The sequence below is a fragment of the Protopterus annectens genome, chromosome 2.part2 (assembly GCF_019279795.1).
Source record: "Protopterus annectens isolate FY-2018-M chromosome 2.part2, PAN1.0, whole genome shotgun sequence".
NCBI classification, from domain to species: domain Eukaryota; kingdom Metazoa; phylum Chordata; order Ceratodontiformes; family Protopteridae; genus Protopterus; species Protopterus annectens.
The window spans coordinates 524,854,100-524,876,444 of NC_056730.1; the positions used below are offsets into that span (position 1 = coordinate 524,854,100).

Sequence of the window (22,345 nt, forward strand, 5' to 3'; positions counted from 1 at the left end):
ATTAGCATACTCTTTTTATATACACAAGCATGAGCAGGTTCCACTTTGGTAAATGAGTTCTTATTATTATGTACCTACCCCTATCTTACAGTCATGACTCTCCTGTATGTTTTTATAACAAAATTAAAGGAAGAGAGCACAGGTCCTGAACAGAAAACAAGGTCTGTGCACCCAATTCAAACCATTCTTACACCACTGCTGAATTTAGAAAATACAAGTGAATCCCTAACGGAAACATTAGTCCTCACTGAACAAAATTATTTTCATTTTATTGAAATATACAATCTAATGAAAAAACACCTATACCATACCCTACTATGAACATATCGGCTTTGGTACAGAGGTATTCCTTGAGTATAAATTTAATAACCACACCCTGATATTTAAGTATTTACCAGAGGAACGGTAGCTAAACTCTAAAGAGGTTTAATAGTAAAACCCCCTAGAAGAGTATACATAGAACTGCTAGATATTACTGAACCTCTTGTATATGGTTAACTCTATTGTAATTAACCACTTCTTCAGGTAAACTCACAGGATTGGGAAGCTATTTGGATAAGATAAGTACGGTTTCTGATGACTTGCTGGGGAATCATTCCGATGGTGTGCATTGATTGTAAATATGGTTGGTATTTTTCGACACCTTTTTATGGCACCTGTTTAGTAAAATTGTACTTGGCTAATGTATATAGTTTTCTCTCTCTCTCTCAATGGTAGGGAATTTGTGGTTAGGCACGGGGTTAGGATTGAGAGAGTTGTGCCATTCCTTTACGTATTACTGTTTACTACAAATTCACTGAAAATCTTCCCTTCTTATTTATACTACACTCCAAATACCCTCATATTGATAGTTTGTTTCCATTAAAAAATGGTTGAAATCTGGAATATTACGTCTTGGAACGTAAGGGGGTTTCAAATGAAAAATAAAAGAAATCTGGTTTTACATTTGCTTTATAAATCCCAGGCAGATCTGTGCTTCATACAGGAAACTCACATGAGAAATGAGGAGCGGGGGAAAGAGAATAATAGGAAATGGGTAAAAGAAATTATTTCATCGGGTATTTCTAATAACTCTAGGAGTTGCTATCATCATTAAAAAATCTTTTAAACCCACGATTATTGACAGAGGGGCTGACCAAGAGGGCAGATGGTGTTACTTCACATGTTTAACGCATGAGTTAAATAAACCTGTCCTATTTCTAAATGTATATGGCCCATGCTCGGGTCAACAAGATTTTATTATGAAGGTCTATAACCTTCTTCTTAAATTCCCAAATCATATGTTTATTATGGGGGGAGACTTGAATATGGTCAATGACCCCAACACAGATCGATCAGGTAAAGCGACAACCCTAAATTTTCAGGATTCTCTAGTCTTAAGAGAATTGATTTTGATGGATCCTATCTCATTTGACTGAGACTCTGGGAATAATAATAGTTTTACCTATTACTCAAAGTGTTATCATTCCTGGTCACGCATAGACTTCTTTTTAATGTCAAATACTCTAACAAATGAGCAAATCAAATTCCGAACTGAACCTAGATTTTTATCTGATCATTCAAGAATAGTCCTGGAGATAGGCCTTACTGCTAATCCATCCCCAACATTCAAGAATTATAACTGGGCGCTAAACAGTAATTTACTTAAACAGTCACTAAAGGAAGAAATCACCTCTACTCAAAGAATTTTTCCCCCTCTCGAGACAATGACATTCCTTTTGATATCAGGTGAGCAGCATGTAAAGCTGTGATGAGGGGAATCTACATTAAGAAAGCTACTTACCTTAAAAAACTTAACAGGAAAATAAACTAATATCAGAAATTAAGACCTTAAATAATCTCCCAGAAAGATACTCCCTAGAGGTAGAAAAACTACTTACCAAACAAAAAGAATTGCTGGAACTCCAACAATCCAACTTTTCTCTTCAAGAACTCAGGTATATTGCTAAATACTCTGAATCCGTACAAACACCATCTAAGGCTCTTGCTAGATTGATAAACTGTACACCCAAATCCCCTAGAATCACACCGATTAAACATTGTAACACTCTTTATAAATCGAATGCGCAAATTATCCAACTATTCCATCAAATTTACAAAGATATGTATGCTACCAACAACACACTACCTTCACAGACAGAGATGAAGGAATTCTTATCCAACCTTACTTTCCCAAAACTATCTAAATCCCAGGAAATTGCCCTCTCAGCCCCGATTAAGGTTTCAGAGATCCACGAAGCTATTGATGATCTTAAACTAGGGAAAGCCCCTGGCCCAGATGGGGTTTACCCCCGAATTTTATAAATCTTTCAAAACTAAACTGGCTCCCATTCTGCTTCAACTTTATGAGCATATTTCACTAAGTGGAATCTCTGACAGATTCATTAATCACTCTAAAACTATCCTAATTCCTAAAAACACTTTAGATACTTCTAATTTAAATAACTATAGACCAATCTCTATTATGAATGTAGATATAAAAATGATTACAGCCATCTTAGCTACTAGGCTTAAAAAGATGATGCATACTTTAATTTCTTCAGAACAGTCAGGATTTACTCCCAACAGACATACCTGGGACAATACCCTAACTTTAGAGTCTATGACAATTACTAAAAGGGAAAGAAATCCTACTTATGCATGGGTGATAGACGCCAGTAAGGCCTTCGATAAGGTTAATTGGAATTTTTTGTTCCTAGTATTATCTTCTTTTAACATCCCACTGGATTTTATCAACATTATTAAAATATTATATCACAGTTCTTACACGAGATTATACATAAACGGACAATACTCTCAACCGATAAAAATTGCAGACGGCACCAGACAGGGGTGCCCTCTTTCGCCTTTATTATTTAACTTGTAGCTCAAACCCCTTTTTTTTTGCTTTTAACCCAGCAAACACACCATTCAATTCCTAAAATCTTTAACACTTAAGGTTAGCTTAACTGCCTTCGCTGATGATTTGAACCTTTACTTTGAACACCCATTGACTGACATGGAAAAATTAGAAAGATCCCTGAACACCTTTGCCGATATATCAGGATATCAAATTAATAAAAATAAATCCTTTATATTACCCATCAACCTCCTTTCACATAAAAATTATCTATTTCCAGATGTGTCCTCTCGTGTAGATTACTCCCTTAAATATCTAGGAGTTTTCTATAACCACACCTAGTCTATTCTACAATCTAATTTATCCAAAACATGTCTTTCCATTTCCCAGGACATCTCAAGATGGCAAAAACTGAATCTTCCCATGCTTGCTAAAACCTCTATAATCAAAATGAATGTTCTTCCCAAGCTTCTCTACCAACTAAATGCCTCGCTCTCTCCCTCCCCAAATTCGCTCTAACAAAATTCATAAAACTTTTGCAAAATTTTTATGGCACCCCAAATCTGTCAGAATTTCATATTAGAGGCACACTCTACCGAAAAATTTGGGGGGGGGCTAGCAATGCCTAACCTACTTCTATATTATAAAATCATTCAAGCAACCAGGATTTACACAATTGCAAACCATCAACCAAACTCTACTAGTTGGTCTCCACTATGGGTCAAACTATGGTATAATTATACCCTAATCAAGAATCTCAACCCTAAAGCTATACCCTTTTTAAACAAATACAACCTTAAAAAATTAAAACTACACCCCGCCCTGAAGGGATTAATAAAAACCTTCCAAGATTTATTCCAAAGCATCAAACTAGATAATGCCCTCCTCATTTTTCAGCCATTTCATCTTAATCCTAATATAATTTTGAATGGTAAAATGATTAAACTGAACGATCTCCCATTAATCAAAGACTTTACTTTATGGGATATACATAAATATAACCATTTAACCCTAACAGATCTACGTATGGTTTTAGGTTTACCTAAAAAATATATCTCTATTTTGAGACAACTTAGAGAACTTACCCTATCTATACTTCACAACTTTCCTAGTACTGAAGAGGAGCAGAAGCAGGTGGACACCCTACTTCAAAACGTAACCAACAAGAAAAACATGATTTCAATAGCCTACAGATCCTTCTCCATCTTTTTCAAATCAAGGAAAAATCATATTTGCAGATTACTGGGATCGACAGGGTGTTAATCTCATGACAGATCAGAAATATCAGGCTATAAAATATACGCTTATGTATTCGCCATATAAAAAACTTTTTTATACACAATTCATGATTGTAAACAATTTGTACCTAACCCCAGTTCACTTAAACAAATTTGATCCAAATCAGTCCACTATATGCTCCTGCTGCTCGCACCCACATGAAGATATTATACATATACTGTGGTTTTGCAGATATTCATACAGCATCTGGTGCTCACTTAAGGTCCGCTTAGATAAAATGGGTTACCATAAATCTACACTATCCTGGGAACTGGCACTACTACATATCACGAATATCCATATGCCTAAAGTTAGACTACATGCCCTAAGTACTTTGTCTTCTGATTAAATTTTATATTACCAAACACTGGCTGGATCGTACTAAATTATCCTGGAAAGATTTTAAGGTGCTAGCTATCCAGTACATTAGATCCCATAAGTTAATAATTAATCCTTGTAAGCGGGTCTATTACCAGAAACGATGGGACTTTATCTTTCTACTCTTATCAAATGATTAACAATCTCTCTATACCCAATACCTATTCCACCCCCTATATTCCTGATCCGTTAGTATGCCTACCAATCTTTTAGTAAACATCCCCCTATAAATTTCAAACAGGAAGAGTTGAAAAATTAATGTCCCCCACATCATTTCAATAGGAATATATGGAGGTCTTAAGGTGAATTGTAGTATGTCAAATTTTTATCTGGTATACTTTGATATGTTTTCGTTTTTGCTGGATGAGTATTGGCACATATGTATATAGGTTGTATTTGGAATCATTTAGATTTTCCTGCGGGATCAATTCATCATATTTGTAAAAATATTTTATATGAGTTTTTCTTGTCTTGACATGAATTAATAAAATTGTGTTTAAAAAAAAATTTTCAACATTGTCTACTCCCCTCAGAATGAGAACAATCTTGTAAAATCTCACTGTGAATTTACTCAAGTTGTGATGCCTACAGGTGCATCTGCAGTCAACTCCTACTGACCTCACCAGGCATCAAACATTGCTTCTTCATATCTGCAGTAATTTCAAAACTATGCTATGTACAAGGTTTTAAGATACTTCATCTTAAACCTTACATAATGGCAAACTCAACTGCCTTAATATTGGACCTCTGTCTAGTGCAGGTAAATACATAACCATTATATTTAGATAATTTTCACATTTTTCTCATAGACAACTCCTCAGTCTCATATGAAAGCTCTCAGCTAGATGTATAAAATGCTGCTGACAGTATGCATGCAACCAATGGCTGCAGAGATATTGTAAGTTGTTTAACAAATTACTACAAATGTAATAGTTACTGTGACTTATAAAATTCAGTTTAAGATCTAGAACTGAAAGAATACTACCACTATAAAAATAGTTTGTGCTGAAGTTTGCCATTTATACTTCTTGCACAACCCTTAGGATTCCAGAAATATGAACATTTGTTTGAAATGTGACAAAAATTCTGACAAAAGGCCTAGGCCTTGCCCATTGGAAATTACACTGCAAACTTCCTGAGCGCCATTGGAGTGAATGAGTTAAGAGTTTAAAAATCATTAACTTTCAATCTGAATGACCACTTGTCACACAACAGTACACTCTGCAACTGCATCACTGAGTGGGGTAAAGGCAAGGAACAAATCCAAATTTTTTTTTCCAGAAACCTCTCCCTGTACATTAGACCATATTTACTCTTCTTGGACATCTAAAATCAAAGTGACAGCGTTATATAACAAAAGCTGCTGTGAAAAAGAACAGCAGAGCATGAAAGGTTATGCTCAAAATACTAGTTATGCAAAAGCACAAAACTAATTTCACAGAAAAGGTTCACTTAAAACAAACTGAAGGTCCACCCCAAAAGGAACTTCTGTTCAGCAACGCCATTAGCATACAGTCTATCAAAAATCCACAAGAGGGATGCCCTTCAGAGTCAAGGTTCTGAAGGGCAAGGCACCCCCAACCACTCTGCTCAACTCTAGTGTTGAGTTAGAGAATGTGAAAGTGTGCCATTGAAGCTGGTCAGCTGTTATATACTTAGGATACAAGCCATACAGCTAATGCTACTACCCTCCCCAAATTTAGAAGTCTCAAGTCTCCGCATATCCATTTTGTGGGGATTCTACATACTAGGCTTCTATGCCCTACGGCATCCAAGACAGGAAACAACCTGATCAAGAAGGCAGAATACAGGAGAGCTCTTCAATACAAGTCTCCCAAAACTATAGAAAACGTTGTCTGTGTAGTAACCACATGAAAACTGCGTAAAACTTAATGGCTATCCTCCATTGTTGCTGCCCCTTGTATGCACTTCTCAGCTACAATATCACATACAGTCGTGGTAGAGGAGGGCTACAGTTTCACAATTCTGTTTTGTGTTGAAATTATTTTGTTCTGAAGAACTGCACGTGTGATCTTAAAAGTAAAACTAGAAGCTGTTTCAGATACGCTGAAATCCTTTGGAAGAAACACCTGGTTACTTGAAACTACTAGCAATCCCTGCTGGATCAGCCTCATTAAATCAGCATTTTAAAGCTTCCACAGTTTTGTCAAGAAAAACATCTGCATCATTTCCAACAGGACTGCACACAACTCAAACAGAAATTTAATAAGGAACCGAAGTACCAAAAATATTTCCTAGAAAAAAAAAAAAAAAACACGCCTTGGGAAGGCATTACATTTATGATGCAAGGAGTGAAGCAGCCAGTTTGTACTAAATGAATTTTCCTGAAGGGATATTTTCCTAAAAACCCACTCTTAAAACATCCAGCGTGAACACACATTTAGAGACAGTCCTCTGTTAATTAAATCTTATCCGAACAAATTGTTTTCTCTTCTTCTACTAGAAGAGATCTAGGACTGTAAATGGGCAAAAGGAAAGTAAATGAACTTACTGATCTGACTTATCAACATTGAGCTGCCAACATTTTACCCACTGCTTTTACTAGTTTGTTTTAACTCACCTTGCACATCCCATGTTTTAACTGACCTTGCACACCCCAAAATGTAAAAAAAAAAAGTGAGCACCACAAATCAAAAAGATAGGACAGTACCACACCTCTCCAAGAGGTAGGAGTTATGGTATGCATTTCCTCTGGCGTATATCCACAGTACTTTTAACATACACTGTGAAAGACAAAGACCACCACTTCAGACGCAGCTATGGTCACACAAAATACAAGTTTTATCCAATTTTTACTTGACATAACACCAATGCTCACTGCATAAAATGGCCCCCCTCCGCTCTCTGAAGGTAGAAGGATGACAGAACAGCACCCCACATTAAAATTTGGGGGGGGGGGGTAAAGAGTAATTTATAGTCTTCCTCACCTCCCAGAAAACACAACAGTTGACTAGCTAAACCATCTGCACTGCCTCTGTTGCAGATGAAGAGCCCAAGATGACCAGTTTGCTTACATGGTTAATAAATGAACACATTCAAGGGTTAGGTTAGGAAAAGTAAGACATTCACATAAGTAAACATCTACAAAGGAAATACAAGGTCAGAAAATAGAAGTTATGTCCTTACCATAACGTTCCATGTGGAGTGTTCATCTCGCCTTTGTTCTTACACATGGGTTCGGAGCCGATCCTCGGCTCCGTGCCGGCCTCTTGCAAGCTCTGCATCGAGAAGAAGCTCGAGACAATCTAATACCCACAATCCCCCTCTGCCTTTACCTCAGATCTAGTTTGCAAGCAAACCAACCTACATAATAGCACATTCATGCCATACACCTATACATATATAAACAGACACATATAAAGTATATGTGTATACCAACTATGTACACAGAATAATGACAGTAGCAAAAAGTGCTTCTGGCCAGGCATCAAAGAACGTTCTTCCTAAGGGTGGGAGGGTGGGACTGTAAGAACAAAGGCGAGATGAACACTCCACATGGAACGTTATGGTAAGGACATAACTTCTATATGTGATAAGTGTTCAATCTCGCCGTTTGTTCTTACACATGGGTAGCGTCCCTAGCTCCTTGATCCTGAGGAACTCACGGGAGGACGTTCTTGAGCACAGTGGAACCAAAGGTTGCCCTGTCCCTAGAAACCTTGTCTACTTTATAATGAGAAATAAATGTATGTGGCTTAGACCAGGTAGCAGCCGCACAAATAGCATCCAGAGGTAGGCGAGCTGCATGAGCCAAAGACGTAGATATTGATCTTGTGGAATGTCCTTTGGGTTTGTGTAAAAGGGGTTGATTTGCAGAATCGTAGACATAGATTATACAATCCGTTAACCACTTAGAAAGAGTTCTTTTGGTAACTGCAAGTCCTTTCCTGCTATCAGCAAAAGCCACAAAGAGTTGATCTGTTTTCCTGTGATCTTTTGTTCTATCCAAATAAAACCTTAGCTGTCTGTGAACATCCAATTTGTGTAACATATACTCCATTTTGTTGGAGTGGTTTTTGAAGAAAGTGGGTAATTCAATGGACTGATTAATATTGTTAATAGAACACACTTTAGGGAGGAAGGATGAATTGGTTTGAAGAGAAACTCTGTCAGAGTGAAAGATCAAATAAGGGTGCTTGATGGAGAGAGCCTGAAGTTCAGACACTCGTCTAGCAGAAGTAATGGCTACCAGAAAGAGTTTTCCAGGACAAAAATTTTAATGGGCAAGAAGAGGCAGGTTCAAAGGGGGGCAACATTAATTTAGATAGCAACAAGTTTAGACTCCAAGGTGACGTAGGAGATCTGACCGGTGGTCTAATATGAAAAACTTTTAAAAAGGCTTTACAAAGTCTGTGAGCCATGATAGGAGCTCCACATTCTTCCACATGGAAATTCGAAATGGCAGCCAATTGAACTCTTAGAGTAGCAGGAGAAGCACCCTGATGAAATAAGTCTGTTAAGAACTCTAATATCTTATTCAAAGGAGCTATAAAGGGATCAACGTGGTGTGTATTCGCCCAGAATACAAACCGTTTCCATTTGCTAGTATATGTTTTAGTAGTGGAAGCTTTATGCGAAGCCACTAATATATCCTGGACTGCTGGTGACAAGAGATCAGACCTGGCTAAGTTGGGAATTGGAGCAGCCAAGCTGCTAGATGGAGTGACAGGAGCGCGGGATGGGGAACCCCTGACGAGTGAGTCAACAGATCTGGCTCTGGGTCCAGAATCCAGGGTCCCCGAATGCAGTGAATTTTCAGGAAGGGAAACCAAATTTGACGAGGCCAGAATGGAGCAATGAGGATTATCGTCCTGTGAAGGTTCCTGGCTTTCTGGAGAAATTTCGATATCAGAGGAAATGGGGGAAATGCGTATAGGAGTCCCGGGGGCCAATCGTAAACCAGTGCGTCCCTGGGGACTTCCCCTGGAGGGGGTAATAGGGCAAAGTAGCTCCTGCATTTGGCATTCATTGGAGACGTCGCAGGAAGGCTGGCCCCACGTGCGAAAAATCCTTTTCGCCACTGACTGTTTTAGAGACCACTCGTGCGGTAACAGAATTGCTCTGCTCAGCCTGTCGGCTATGACGTTGGATGACCCCGGGATGTGCGTTGCTATTAGAAAGCGACCCGTGGACTCCGCCCACTGCCAAATTCTCATGGCCTCTCTGCATAGTTGATAGGACTTGGTTCCCCCTTGTTTGTTTATGTACCAGACTACCGACATGTTGTCCGTCTGAACTGCAATAGTCCCTAGAGGAAGAAGGGGAGCAAAGTGTTGCAACGCTAGAAACACTGCCCTCAACTCTAGAACATTGATGTGCAGATTGTACTCCAAATTGGTCCATTCGCCTTGGACTGTCTGTCCCTGAAAGATGCCCCCCCACCCTATCAGGGAAGCGTCCGTGGTCACCGTAACTGTGGGCGTGGGTAGCACAAACGGCCTCCTGGGAAAGGTTGCACGTTTGGAGCCACCAGTTTAGATCTGTTTTGCAAGTCTTTGTTATGAGAATCTCGTGTGTTAGAGGTAGTTGTTGAAATGACCATTGAGCAAACAGTAGCCATTGTAGAACTCTCATGTGCAGCCTTCCCAGTGGAATTGCAATAAGGGAGGCTGACATGAGGCCCAACACCTTCAGTACTAGTTTTGCAGGAGATTTCCTTGACAAGAGTAGAAGACGTATGTGAGTTTGCAGTGATAATATCCTTTCTGGGGGAAGCCTCAGAATTAATTGACGTGTGTTTAACTCTGCTCCTATGAACAAGATATTTTGTGATGGCTGAAGTAAGGATTTTCCAAATTCACGGAGATCCCTAGGTGAACACACAGTTGAAGAACATAGTCTCTGGCCTGCAGTAGTTGACGCCGGTGGTGGCGAAAGGAGCCAGTCGTCCAGATACGGAAACACCTGGAATCCCTGACGTCTCAAGTGAGACGCTACCACTGCCATGCATTTGGTGAAGACCCTGGGGCTGAGGTCAGACCAAAGGGCAGGGCTCGAAATTGAAAGTGACTGGCTCCCAGCCGGAAGCGCAAATGATCTCTGGATGCCCTGGCCATTTTGATGTGGTAGTATGCATCCTCTAGATCTATTGAGCACATCCACTCGTCCTTCTGTAAGAATGGAAGGATCGATTGAAGCGTGACCATTCGAACTTTTCTTTCTTGACGAAAGTATTGAGGTAGCTTAGGTCTAGAATGGGCCTCCAGTCCCCTGTTTTCTTTGGAACTAAAAAGAACCTTGAGTAAGTCCCGAATCCTTGCTGGTCCGCTGGGACTGGCTGGATGACTCTTTTCTAGCAACTTTGAAATTTCTAAAGCTGCTGGCTCTCGCAGATGGGGCGGTACATCTGGGAGTCTTTTCCTTGGTATGGGATAGGATAGGAAGGGTATGGAGTAACCTCTGGTGACTACGCTTTTTACCCACTTGTCTGTAGTTATATCTTGCCAGGCCTGAGGGTATACAGCTAAGCGACCTCCTACTGCGTTCAGTTCAGGACAGTCGGGCCTCCTCTCAGAAGTGCTGGAAAGGTTTACCAGGAGTGTTTCCCTGTCACCTTGATGTTGCGGACCCCTCTGCCGCCAGGGCGGCGTCTTCCACCTCTGCCCCTCCTCTGCCTCTAGAGGGCATCACCCTGTCTGCCCGAGCAAGACCCTTGGGGTTGTCTAAACCACGTTTTCCCACCGAGTTGCACTTTGGGGAAAGGTCTGGTTGGGGTGGAAAACGGACTCCGACAGCAGACAGAGTCTTTCCCTCTTGTTCACACCGGGTAAGGGTCTCCTTTACCTTGGGGCCAAAAGAGTGGCACCGTCAAATGGGGCATTTGTAAAGGAAGACTTGAAGGCTTCCAAAGGAGCATAGGCGCATCCAGGATTGTCTGAAGAGCAATCGCTGAAGCTGCTGCCCTACTCGAACCTTCGGCTGCGTAGGAAATCAGCCTCATGGACGAGTTAACAATCGATGTTAGGGTATTAAGTTGCGCTGTCACTTTCTCTGAGACAGCTGCATCTGTAGCACCCTGGAGGGTATCTCCCAACTCTTTGACTAGATCCCTCTGCAGGCGTGTAAAATGGGTCAAATAGTTCAGGGACCGCATGGAAAAAGCCGCTGAACTAAAAATGCGCTTCCCATATCTATCCATCGTCCTAGAATCTTTATTAGGCGGATGGACGGACGAAGAAGACTCCGACATCTCCTTTTCGTGGCTGCAGCCACCACCATAGCGCCTACTGGAACTCCTTTTGTAAGGTAGGACTTATCCTGAGGTGCTGTGATGTACTTGTTCGGTTTTCTTGGAACAGGTTCCACTGTGTCAGGAGTCTCCCACGCCCTTCGAGCAATAAGTTCCATTAGTTCGTCAAAGGGCGGAGTGACCCAGGAGGAGGAAGGGCGAGCACCAAATGCCTTCAGCAGAACTGACTCATCCTCAGAAGAGGGAAGGGACTGCCAGTCACCTCTCTCTTTCAGGATCTCCAAAATGTCTGAAAAAGAGACATCTTCTGAAGGTGACTTAGGGGACCCCTCTGACTCATCTAAGTCAGTATCAGATGTCAAGGATTCCTGTGGAGAAACCAAGTGTCTCCTCTTACACAGTCTCTTCCTAGGGACTTCCTCGTGGGGAGCATCCGAAGAAGCCTCGGAGGAAGAGGGGGCACCCTCCAGGGGTGGCTGAGGCACTGGTGCCCGACGCTTGGATGTGGCCGTGGGTGCAGATGAAGACAAAGGCCCTTTATGGGGAGGAGAAACTGCTTCCACTGATGTGGTTGTCTGGGTAGACAACACCTTCCTCATCAGGTTGAACGCTCCCGGGTCCCGCATCGAAGAGTCTCCCGGTTCCGAAGAAATGGGAAGAATCCCCGACACGGGCACCGAAGGCATCGACCCCGAGGACGGAGCTGAATCGATCCGTGCCGAGGCCCCGAGGGGGAGAGTCGGAACCGACGCGTCGGTTCGACTCTCGGCCCCGGAACCAAGAACAGACCGTCGGCTCAGAGACTCCGGTACCGGGTCCGACGGAGTCGAGGTGAGGGGAACAGACCGAGAAAAGGACGGTTCTGGACCCGAGGGCTCCACAATCAGCAGATCAGCCTCTTCCGGCTCCAAAGACTGAATCGGTCTCGGAGGAGGAATGGATGGAGATACAGGAAGGCCTTCAAGTTTCGACACCAACTGGGTGGAAACCGAAATAAGTTTAGAGAGGGCCGAATGCTCCAACAACTTCTGCACCACGCAATCCACATCGACATCCGAAAGTTTGGAGGAAGAACGGGTCGAAGGAACCGAAGACGGAGCCGACCTCAATATGGCCGAAGGAGGGAGCTCCATCACCGGTTCCAAGACTCGAGGCTCAGGAACCGACACCAGTTGAACACTCGGCCCCGAAGTCTGTGGAACCGGTGATCTAACCTTTGAAGAAGAGCTCGGAGCCGATGACTTAGGCTCCGACGTCTTCGATTCCTTAGAGGACTTCGATGCCTGGTCAGAAGCATCCAAAGCCTCTTGGAAAGCCGGTTTCAATAGACCTCTGTCCATCAGTTTCCTGCGCCTATCTGTCATGACCCTCCCACTAAGAGAGTGACAGATGGAGCAATCCTCTTGTAAGTGGAGAGGGCCAAGGCAGTAGACGCAGGAACTATGGTGGTCAGTGACCAACATTTTTTGGCCACACTGACAACGCTTGAAACCAGACTTTGCCTTCTCAGACATTGTAGAATAATATACAACTCCAGAAAAACACAGTCAAATCCGAGAAAAATTAGTCACAATCAGGTAAATGTCAAATCCGGTAGAAATTGTCTCAATATGGAAAGATGTGAAGGGTGTAGGCCCCGATACAAAAATACCGAAAATAAGGTTAACGGTACCAAAGAATTACGGAACCACAACACAATCACACTTGTTAATACTGATAATACCAACTAGAATAGAATCCTTAATAAAATACAACAAAAAAAGTTATATCTTAGCTTAGAAACTCTCGAGCTAGCTCCCAATGATGCGTATGCAGCAGCGGCAAACTAGATCGGAGGTAAAGGCAGAGGGGGATTGTGGGTATTAGATTGTCTCGAGCTTCTTCTCGATGCAGAGCTTGCAAGAGGCCGGCACGGAGCCGAGGATCGGCTCCGAACCCATGTGTAAGAACAAACGGCGAGATTGAACACTATCACATCAAAGCTTTGATACAGTACTAAGGCATCCTGCAGTCATTAACTAGCTAGTTTTATCTGTTCCATACAAGTACATAATTGAGGCAGCCACAGCCAAAGTTTTCTTCCCAGAAAGGACTATGCCCCTGAAATGATCACTCTTTTGCTCTGAGCTTCAGGGCATTTTCTGAAGACAGAACACAAAATTAATGCAAGCAGCCAATTTAGGTCTTTTTTGTTTCAAGTGGAAATCGCAGCCAAACTATCAAACTACTGATGTACTCAGTCAGCCTCTAGAAAGCCCACATCCTAAAAAGTAACTCAACACATATGTGGATGGGGGGGGGTCAGTGAGACCCTGCCAGCACAGCTCAAGTGCATAACAAAAGGGAAACTTTCCACTACAAAATGTGAAAGAATGCAACATTAAATGGAGGGGAAAATACGATGCATATTATCGCACATCTGCAACAAAATGTTTTGAACAAATTTGCTGCTGTGTAATCCATCCATGGCAGGCAGGCAGACATCCATCCTTCCAGCCTGACTTTCAGACAACCCCAGGCTACAGCTGGTCTCCTCCACAAAGGATATTGGTAAGACTTTAAAAAGTCACCAATAATCTGGGCTAAACCCAGACACAACCTCTAGCAAAAAGGGCTGTTAAGTCATCTGTGGGGCAATGGAAGCAAAGTAATTTAGCATAAAAGGACAGACTCCAAGGAAACATAGGCAAGTTGACCTCTGGCAGCCCTCTAAGTAAATGCCTGCAAAGGCTAAACAGCGATTCCTGCCCTCTTCTCCACCAACCCTGAGGCAGGGTCTTTCCCTAATACAACGTACTACACTGACGTTGTTGTTTCATGGACGCTGTTTGTCAGGCCAGATTTATATCCCCAGGCTGCTAAGGAATGTATGACAAAGGGGCCTATGTAGAGGCTTGAATTAGCCAGTCATACAGGTAGGATGAACTTTCCAAAATTAGACTTCTCTGGTCTTTGTCCAGACACTGGGAACACCACAACTGTGGCCTTTGGTGTCCTAGCGTAATGGTAATGAACTCAAGCTAGAGCTCCTCTAACTCCCTTCTGCTGCTAAATCTTCTAAATAAGAGTATGCCAATATTTATCCATACAGCTACAGCCAACTAATGCAGAAAATGTTAAGTGACAGATCTCAGAATGTGACTAACTTTCTGTAAGTACATAACTTATACATTTCAAAGGTAATATTCTTCTAGTGAACATCGGGCCAGAACCCCCAGCTGAGGGTAACTGACACAGCAAACCTTGAGGACTATTTTATATATCTGTTAGCTGACAGACAAAACAGGCAAAATATTACCAAAGAAGATTGGGAGAACAGACAGTGAGGCAAGAAACAAACTCCCTTTGATCACTCAAGCGGTCTTAATAGCAGCAAAGTGCTGCTGAGCTATAGCTTCTGAGGAGTTCACTGGGACTAGAGGGCAGCAAAGGCACCAGTCCTGCTGTTAGACTCCAGAAAGGACTTGCTCCCACTTTGCCAAGTGGTAAGCACACACTAGGGCTGAACACTTCGTAAAGGACACAAGTGCAATGAGAAGACTTGAAGGCAGTAGAATAAAGTTATGTTGGGTATTGTAGAGTAGTTTCACTGTTTTATTGATGCTTGCAAATACCAGAGACTTTCAACTTCCCTTCAGCCATCAGCAATAGGGTAGGGATCCAGTCCCATCTTTAGAGATTTAACAAATGGCGCCTTCTAAACCAATCCTGGAGGTAAATCCCCTTCCAGTGGTTGAGGAACAAACAAAAACTCTGAAAAACCTCACCAGTTTAGACTGGTGAGGTTTTTTCCACAATATAAATAAATAAATTAAACCATATTAACAAGCTACCTTTAGTTCTCTCTTGATCATGACCAGAATAATCAACCTGTCCAGCATGTCCCCAGACTGCAAACTGGGGGTGAGGGTGTGAATGTGAATTGGCTACTGCAACAGTGAAGTTACTGTAGCTTCTACATTTATGTAGAGTACCAAACAAGTGTTGCAGTAATAACTCTGTAACCTGCAGCCCTAATGGAACACATCCTGACCTTGTCAGGTGCTGCTTTTCTGGATGGTAGTAACAATGGAATGCAACTTGCAATCCATTTAGATAATTGTTTATTTACAGACCTTCCTTCTACAAATGCTACAGACAGTTGATCAAATTTTCAGCAAGATAGTTTTCTCCAGATAAAAATCACAAATCATGTATGCACGACCAATGAAAAATTCTTTAAAGCTGGTTTTCTGAACAAAGACAACAACAGGCCAACTGTTTTATTTAGGAAAGCTTACTCTAAGCATAAAGGGGAGGATGGTACAGAGGGTCATCCTTTAATGAAAGGCCAAAAATGGTTCCTTACACAACTTGGAAATTCCAAAATATGTCTGGCAGGCAGACATTTTCCAGACGAGTATTCTAAAAACTAAAGTGTGGGGCAATTTTTTCCAGCACAAAAGTTTATGCCCCCAAGGGCACCAAGTAGAATCCCTTTAAACTTTCAAGGGCCAATTACTGTGGATCCATTGTTCTGGGTGAGGCTGTCCACTTCGACAGTATCCATGGATCCTCCTTGGCCATACTTATTCTAAGTAACCAGTGTCGTTTAGGCCAAAGGCAACCCTTCCTGATTTTTTTGAAATACCCTGAGAATAAGATGCAAACGAAGAGAAAGAAAGGTTGGTCTCTATATGCTGTCTACAGGAATAAAACATCTATCCTCCAATCGCTTTGCATTTCAAGGATTTGGCAAACTGGGCACTGGTGTTGCATAACATCTGGATAGCCTCATCTTTGATCCCCACTGCCTTAAGTCTTATCTGATGTAGGGACTATTTTTAATCATACGAAACTAATAGTTCAAAGTCTCTCAAAGCCAGGGTAGTGGAACAAGTTTCTCCAACAGCAGCCTTTGGACCCCACCCAAAATCTGAACAGACCACTTCAGATCTGCAAGAGGGTTCTTAAAACTTTCTGGGAGTTACACTTGCTACAGTCAGAGGCAGGGGGTTGAAAGCCAGATTGCAATGATGCATCCTAGACCAGCCCTGCAACTTCCAGAGCCAGAGGAATAAAGGTTTGGATTCAAGATAATCAAGAAATTGTGAAACTCTTCTCGGGCTGTCGATATTAGTGAGCTTACAAATTAAAAGGACTCTTACAGAAAATGTTCCCAAAGAGATACAGAGGTACTAAGGCTAAAGTTATTTTCCTACTCAACTGGCCAATATGCCATCTAATCATTTCCAGGCACAGACCATCTTTAGTCTTTTTGCTTTACAAAATTCCCAGAGCAGGGCACTATTCAGGGTAGAATTGGACAGATTTTGAAAATCCTCAGCAAGCCTGAACTCTTGTGGGGAGACCTGTGAGGTGTGTGGCTTCAGCCCATACACCTAAGGCTGGTGCACAGACAACAGGCCAAGGGTGTCTGTTCCCCAAAAGTACCTCTTGCCTTCAGTAACCAGAATGTTGGCATCAGAAGCTGGCACCTGCCCAGCAGCTCTGGACCAACTAATGTCTGTAGCTGCTCACCCTAAGTAGTCAGCTACACTGCACTAGGCATGGCAGCCTCCCAAGGGGCCTTGCTAAAGGCATCTGCAGTATGGGATGTCTTGGGGGGGGGGGGGGTTGGTTGGTTTATCAGTACCAGAGTGACAAGACAGCAGAAAAGAAAGATGAGGCATGTCCAAACAGGCATTCCTAGACTTGTGAAAGCATATAACAAGGTCACAAGAAAGCCAATTTATGCAGTCCTGTGCTGGTTCCAAACCCCAGAAACATCTGTAAGCGTGCTTCAATTCTATGTACAAGGACTCAGATGACAAATACAAACAGCATGTGGACTTTACAAGGGTTCCCAATGAGGGCAGGTGTACATCAAGGTTCAGCGACTTATCATACAGGTAAGAGCGACTAATCAAAGTGGCTGTATGCACATGATACGGCATTACAGACTTCACTTAGTGACAAGGGAATGGAAAAACTGAAGACACACTGGATGAAACAAGAGTACAGAGACAGTTGTCACAGCAGCAAATGAGAAATCATAAGTTGAAAAAGTACAGTTGTGTACACTCACCATAAATGTAGAGGTTATTCACTGTTGCAGTCATTACATTTGGGTAACCCTGCTGGCAGGTTGCCCTCAGTCAGCCTGAATTCCTAAGTCTTGGGTCCTGCGTCGGCTGCTGTCGCCCCTTCCCCGACGTCAGGTCGTCAGGGGTATAAAAGCAGCATCAGACACCATTTTCTTCAGTTTTTCTTGCCCCATGCACCAATATAAACTTTACTTTCATCTACAAGCAAATACACCACATAGGTTGTATAAATCAGAGAAGGAAAGATAAGTTCCAGCAGAAATAGAGGGATGGCGGGTGGGTAACCTGGTCTGCAACAGTGAATACACTCTTAACATCTACATTTATGTTAAGTGTACACAACTGTACTATATTCTTCGTGTTTCACTGTTGCAGTCATTACATCTGGGTACAGTCCCAAAGCTATGGTTGGGAGGCTGGAGTTAAACAGCATTAGGAGCGGCTATGAGGCCCTGCAGAACTGCAGTGGCAAAGCCTGCCACGGATTTAGAGTAAAGTGGCAGATGACAGTGCTTTGTAAAGGTGTGCACTGAACTCCAAGTAGCAGCCTCTAAAATGTCTTTGGTTAGTACTCCCCTGAGAAAGGCTGCTGAAGTGGCTGCATGAGGTTTCTGCTTAGTTCGTCTGCCAGAGTATTTTCCTTTCCTGGCAGGAATTGTGCCTGCAGATGTACTTGGTAGTCAATGCTGTGTCACACAAAGTCATGGCTAGTCTGCAAAGGGTGTAAGAATGTGTGCCCCCCTGCTTGTTTATATACCACATGACCGTGGTGTTGTTTATCAGTTGTTGTCCCAGATAAAGTAAGTTCTTGAAGGCTGTCGGGCATTTTGAACAGCTAGCATCTCTTTGGTTTGAGGACCATGTGCCCTGAATGCATCTTCCTGTCATGTGGGCCTCCCAGGCATAATCTGATTCATCCCATTGTTAGTGTCTGCCAGACTGGGGGTAATGTGAATGGCTGTCCCTTGTTCTGGTGACAAGCCTTCGCCCACCATCGAAACTCCTGCTGCAGGCAGGGAATGAGAGTAATCATTGTTTCCAGGCTGTGGTAGTGTTGAGTCCAAACACTTTTTAGGTACCATTGAAGTTTCCTCATATGCAGTCTTGCATATGGAATTAGTAGGATGCCATGAAGCCCAAAGCCTGCAGAATTTTTCTTGCAGATAACTGGGCCTTTGTTGCCAACATTTTGAAATAGGTAGTCAGTTGCCTTGGTTTGTCTGGCGTGAGATAAGCCATCTGGGCAGTTGTATTTAAGCTTGCACCCAGGAATATTCTCTCTTGAGAGGGTACTAGTTTGGATTTATTTTCGATGACTGTGTACCTAGGCATGTTAGAAGTCTTTTCACAAATGCCAGATGCTGTTGAAGAATGTCCTTGTTCTCTTCTTGAATTAGACAGTCGTCCAAGTAAGGGTATATTTGTATTCCTCTGTCTGCAGAATGCAATTACTGGTGCCAGACACTTTGTAAAGACCCTGGGCGCAGTAGATAAGCCAAAGGGCAGTGCAGAGAATTGATAATGCATTGAGCCAGCCTTGAATCAGAGGTATCTTCTGCATGATTGAGTGATTGGTACATGCAGGTATGCCTCTTTCAGGTCTAAAGTCACAGCCAAGTGTTCTTGCCCAGCATGGGCAGAAGCTGCTGCAAAGTCAACATTTTGAATTTTGGTTTATCCAGGAATGTGTTCAGAATAGATAGGTCCAGTACCTGTCTCCAGGCCTTGTCCTTTCTGGGTACCAGGAACAGTCTTGAGTAAAATCCTTGGCCCTGCTCTTGCTCTAGTACTTGTTGAATGGCCCCCCCCATGTCCATGAGGGATGAGACTTGTTTTTGTGCCTCTGCCCACTGATTTGATAGATCTGGCCAGCCATTTGCCTTTGGCAGGGTATGGAAATGGAACTTGTAACTTTGTGACACTATTTAGAACCCACTTGTCTTGGGTTATTAATGTACCAATTTTGAGAAAAAAGTGCTAATTTTCCCCCTAAGGGTGCTGCCAGGAGATAGTGCTTGGTGCAGACAGGGGGAAGCCATTGGGACGGTTTCTTGTATGGTTGTGATTTGTCTTCTCCAACTTTGGAGGTAGAAGCACCCCATTGCTTTGACCTGTATGAACCTTGTGCCTGGGATCTGCCACTAGGGTGTCTGGATCTGCCCCTTTGAGGTCTGACACAGGAAAGGACAAATTCTTTGTAGGCCAGTGTCTACTAAACCTAGGCGGCTGTACTTGTAAAAAAAATCTTTGACAGTTTGATAGATTTAGCTTTGTCCTCCATTTTAACACCTCTTCTGCCTTAACACCAAAGTATCATGTTGTAAAGGTGCATCTATTAATTTAACTGACATGATCAGGCAGATTTTGTTCCTTTAACCAAGCATACCTCCTAATGACAGAACCCGTAACAGCAGCCCTGCAGGAGGCCTCCAAAGAATCAAAACCACATTACAAAGTGTGCTTTCCAACTTGTTCAGCTGCATGCAATAAATCCTGCATTTCCTTGTTTTCTGCACATTCGGAGTTTAACATTTTCTGTTTAAGCAATGCCATGACATTTTGCTGATATTTGAGCATATGAAACTGACAGTTTAAGGCCCTTATAGCCAAGGTAGCAGATGTGTAAACTCCCCCCCCACTCCCATCTATCCAGTGCCTTAAAATCTGTCAGAGGGGGTAGAGTTTTTTGCTGCAAAAGCCCTAACTCTTTTGGGACCCTGCGAGTTTCTGGGTCTGCAGAAGGACTTTTGCAAAGGAATTTATGAGGGTCAGGAACTCTGTAATAACTGTCAGGCTTAACAGGAGCTGGAGATAAGGAGTAAGACTAGACTCCGAAAACACAATCTACAATGTCCAACACAGGTGGAATGGCTACAGGCCTGTGTTGAGGTAGTAAAAGGAAATCCCTGAGCCTCTTTTTAGATTCTGAAAAATCTTGGCTCTCCCAGTGGAAATGCGCACTCATGGTATTCAAGGTTTCCCCAAAATAGTCCTCTGGAGAAGCTGAAGGTATAGATTCTTCAGCATCAGAATCCTCATTTTTTTTTTGGGGGGGGGGGTATTTCTGAAAAGAGAAATCAGAAGAAATAGAAACCTGATCTGAAGAGTCAGTCTCTTGCCTAGGCCATCAGGAGGGGGGATGGGAACCCCTGATCAAGGTAATAAAGTCTTCGGCCATCTTGAGCATCTGTCTTTTGGGCATAGAGGCCTGTCCACGTGGCTCTTCAGAGTTTGTTTTTGCTTTAGAAGGTGCTTTAGTCTTTGCCTTTGAAGCTGAAGTCAGTTTAATGTAAAGATGTTTAGGTCTGAAAATACCCTCAGAAGCCGGTGCCTGCTCAACAGCTCCGGACCCATCTGAGGGAATAGTATCCAAGGTTCCAATACCTTGAGTTTCCAGCGGCATGGCCAACTCCACGTGGCAGTCGGTAGCGGGCTGCGACTCTAAAGTAGCGGGCGTCAGGGGCTGCGAAAGCACCTCACTGAGAACCGGCAACTGGCTTAGGAGAAGCTTAGTTGGTTTTGGACCTCGGTTGTCTCGCTTTTTCTTTGCGTTTTTTGTGAACTGGGTAGTCGGATGGCTATCAGACAACATTTCTGGATAATTAAACAGACGTCCAAAATAGTTTAAAGCAAAAATCAGACGCTTAATAGTGCATTGGTTAAATATAGCACAAAAAAGACAACCAGAAACATTGTGATCAGGGGGCCCAGGCAAGGAATACAGTAAGAATGAAGTCCTTATTTGATTCACAAGAAATACAATTTACTTTTTCTGACATCGGTCTGGAGCAAGAAAAAAAAAAAAAAAAAAAAAAAAAAAAGTTTCCCCAACAGGGTACTTGGCTTTATTGAAGACTTTGGATCTGAAATTCGAACACGAGAATCTCAGGAGTCGGCCGACCGGCACTTGCAAACTGCTTCGGACACCGCGCAGCAAGAAAGACAAGAAAATGGCGCTGGATGCTTCTTTCATACCCCTGACGACCTAACATCAGGGAAGGGGCGACAGCAGCCGACGCAGGACCCAAGACTTTGGAATTCAGGCCGACCGAGGGCAACCTGCCAGCAGGATTACCCAAATGTAATGACTGCAACAGTGAAACATGATCTGAGAGAAGGGAAAATAGTGGAACAGGTTACCAGGTTCATGCATCTGGGAGGGGTGGCCAATGAGAAGCGATGTCTGAATGAAGTAAAAGTTAGCATCCTGGCCCAGTGTCAGGAGTAGTGCATGACAGAAGAATGCAAAAGAAAAAAAACGATAAGCATGGTGTTTAACAATAGTGCATCCAGCACTAACTTGCTCAGGTTGCAGGAAGGATCCTTCCACCAATCTCCCACTCTTAACACCTCTCCATCAATCACCTTTATGAAGGCGGAAAGCATCTTCTACCATCTAGCTGTGCCAAATATCTACCATTTGTGGCAGCTTCCTCCAACAGTACAAGCAAAGCGTGGGTACTGGCATATAAATCTAGTCACACAAGATGCTCATGTACAAGAACTACCAACAACGATGACAACTTTGAGGTTCTCAAAGTTATAAACACAGGC

The 22,345-nt window shown here is 42.7% G+C and overlaps 1 protein-coding gene and 1 non-coding gene across 3 annotated transcripts in view; both read right to left on the reverse strand.

Moving 5' to 3' along the window:
• The window catches only part of NOP56 (NOP56 ribonucleoprotein), a 200,517-nt gene that overhangs the window by 62,235 nt on the left and 115,937 nt on the right, over positions 1–22,345 (reverse strand). The gene's annotated exons all lie outside the window — the stretch shown is intronic.
• LOC122796095 lies at positions 6,618–6,689 on the reverse strand. Its single transcript, XR_006363928.1, has one exon. It is a non-coding gene; the product is annotated as a small nucleolar RNA SNORD57 (small nucleolar RNA).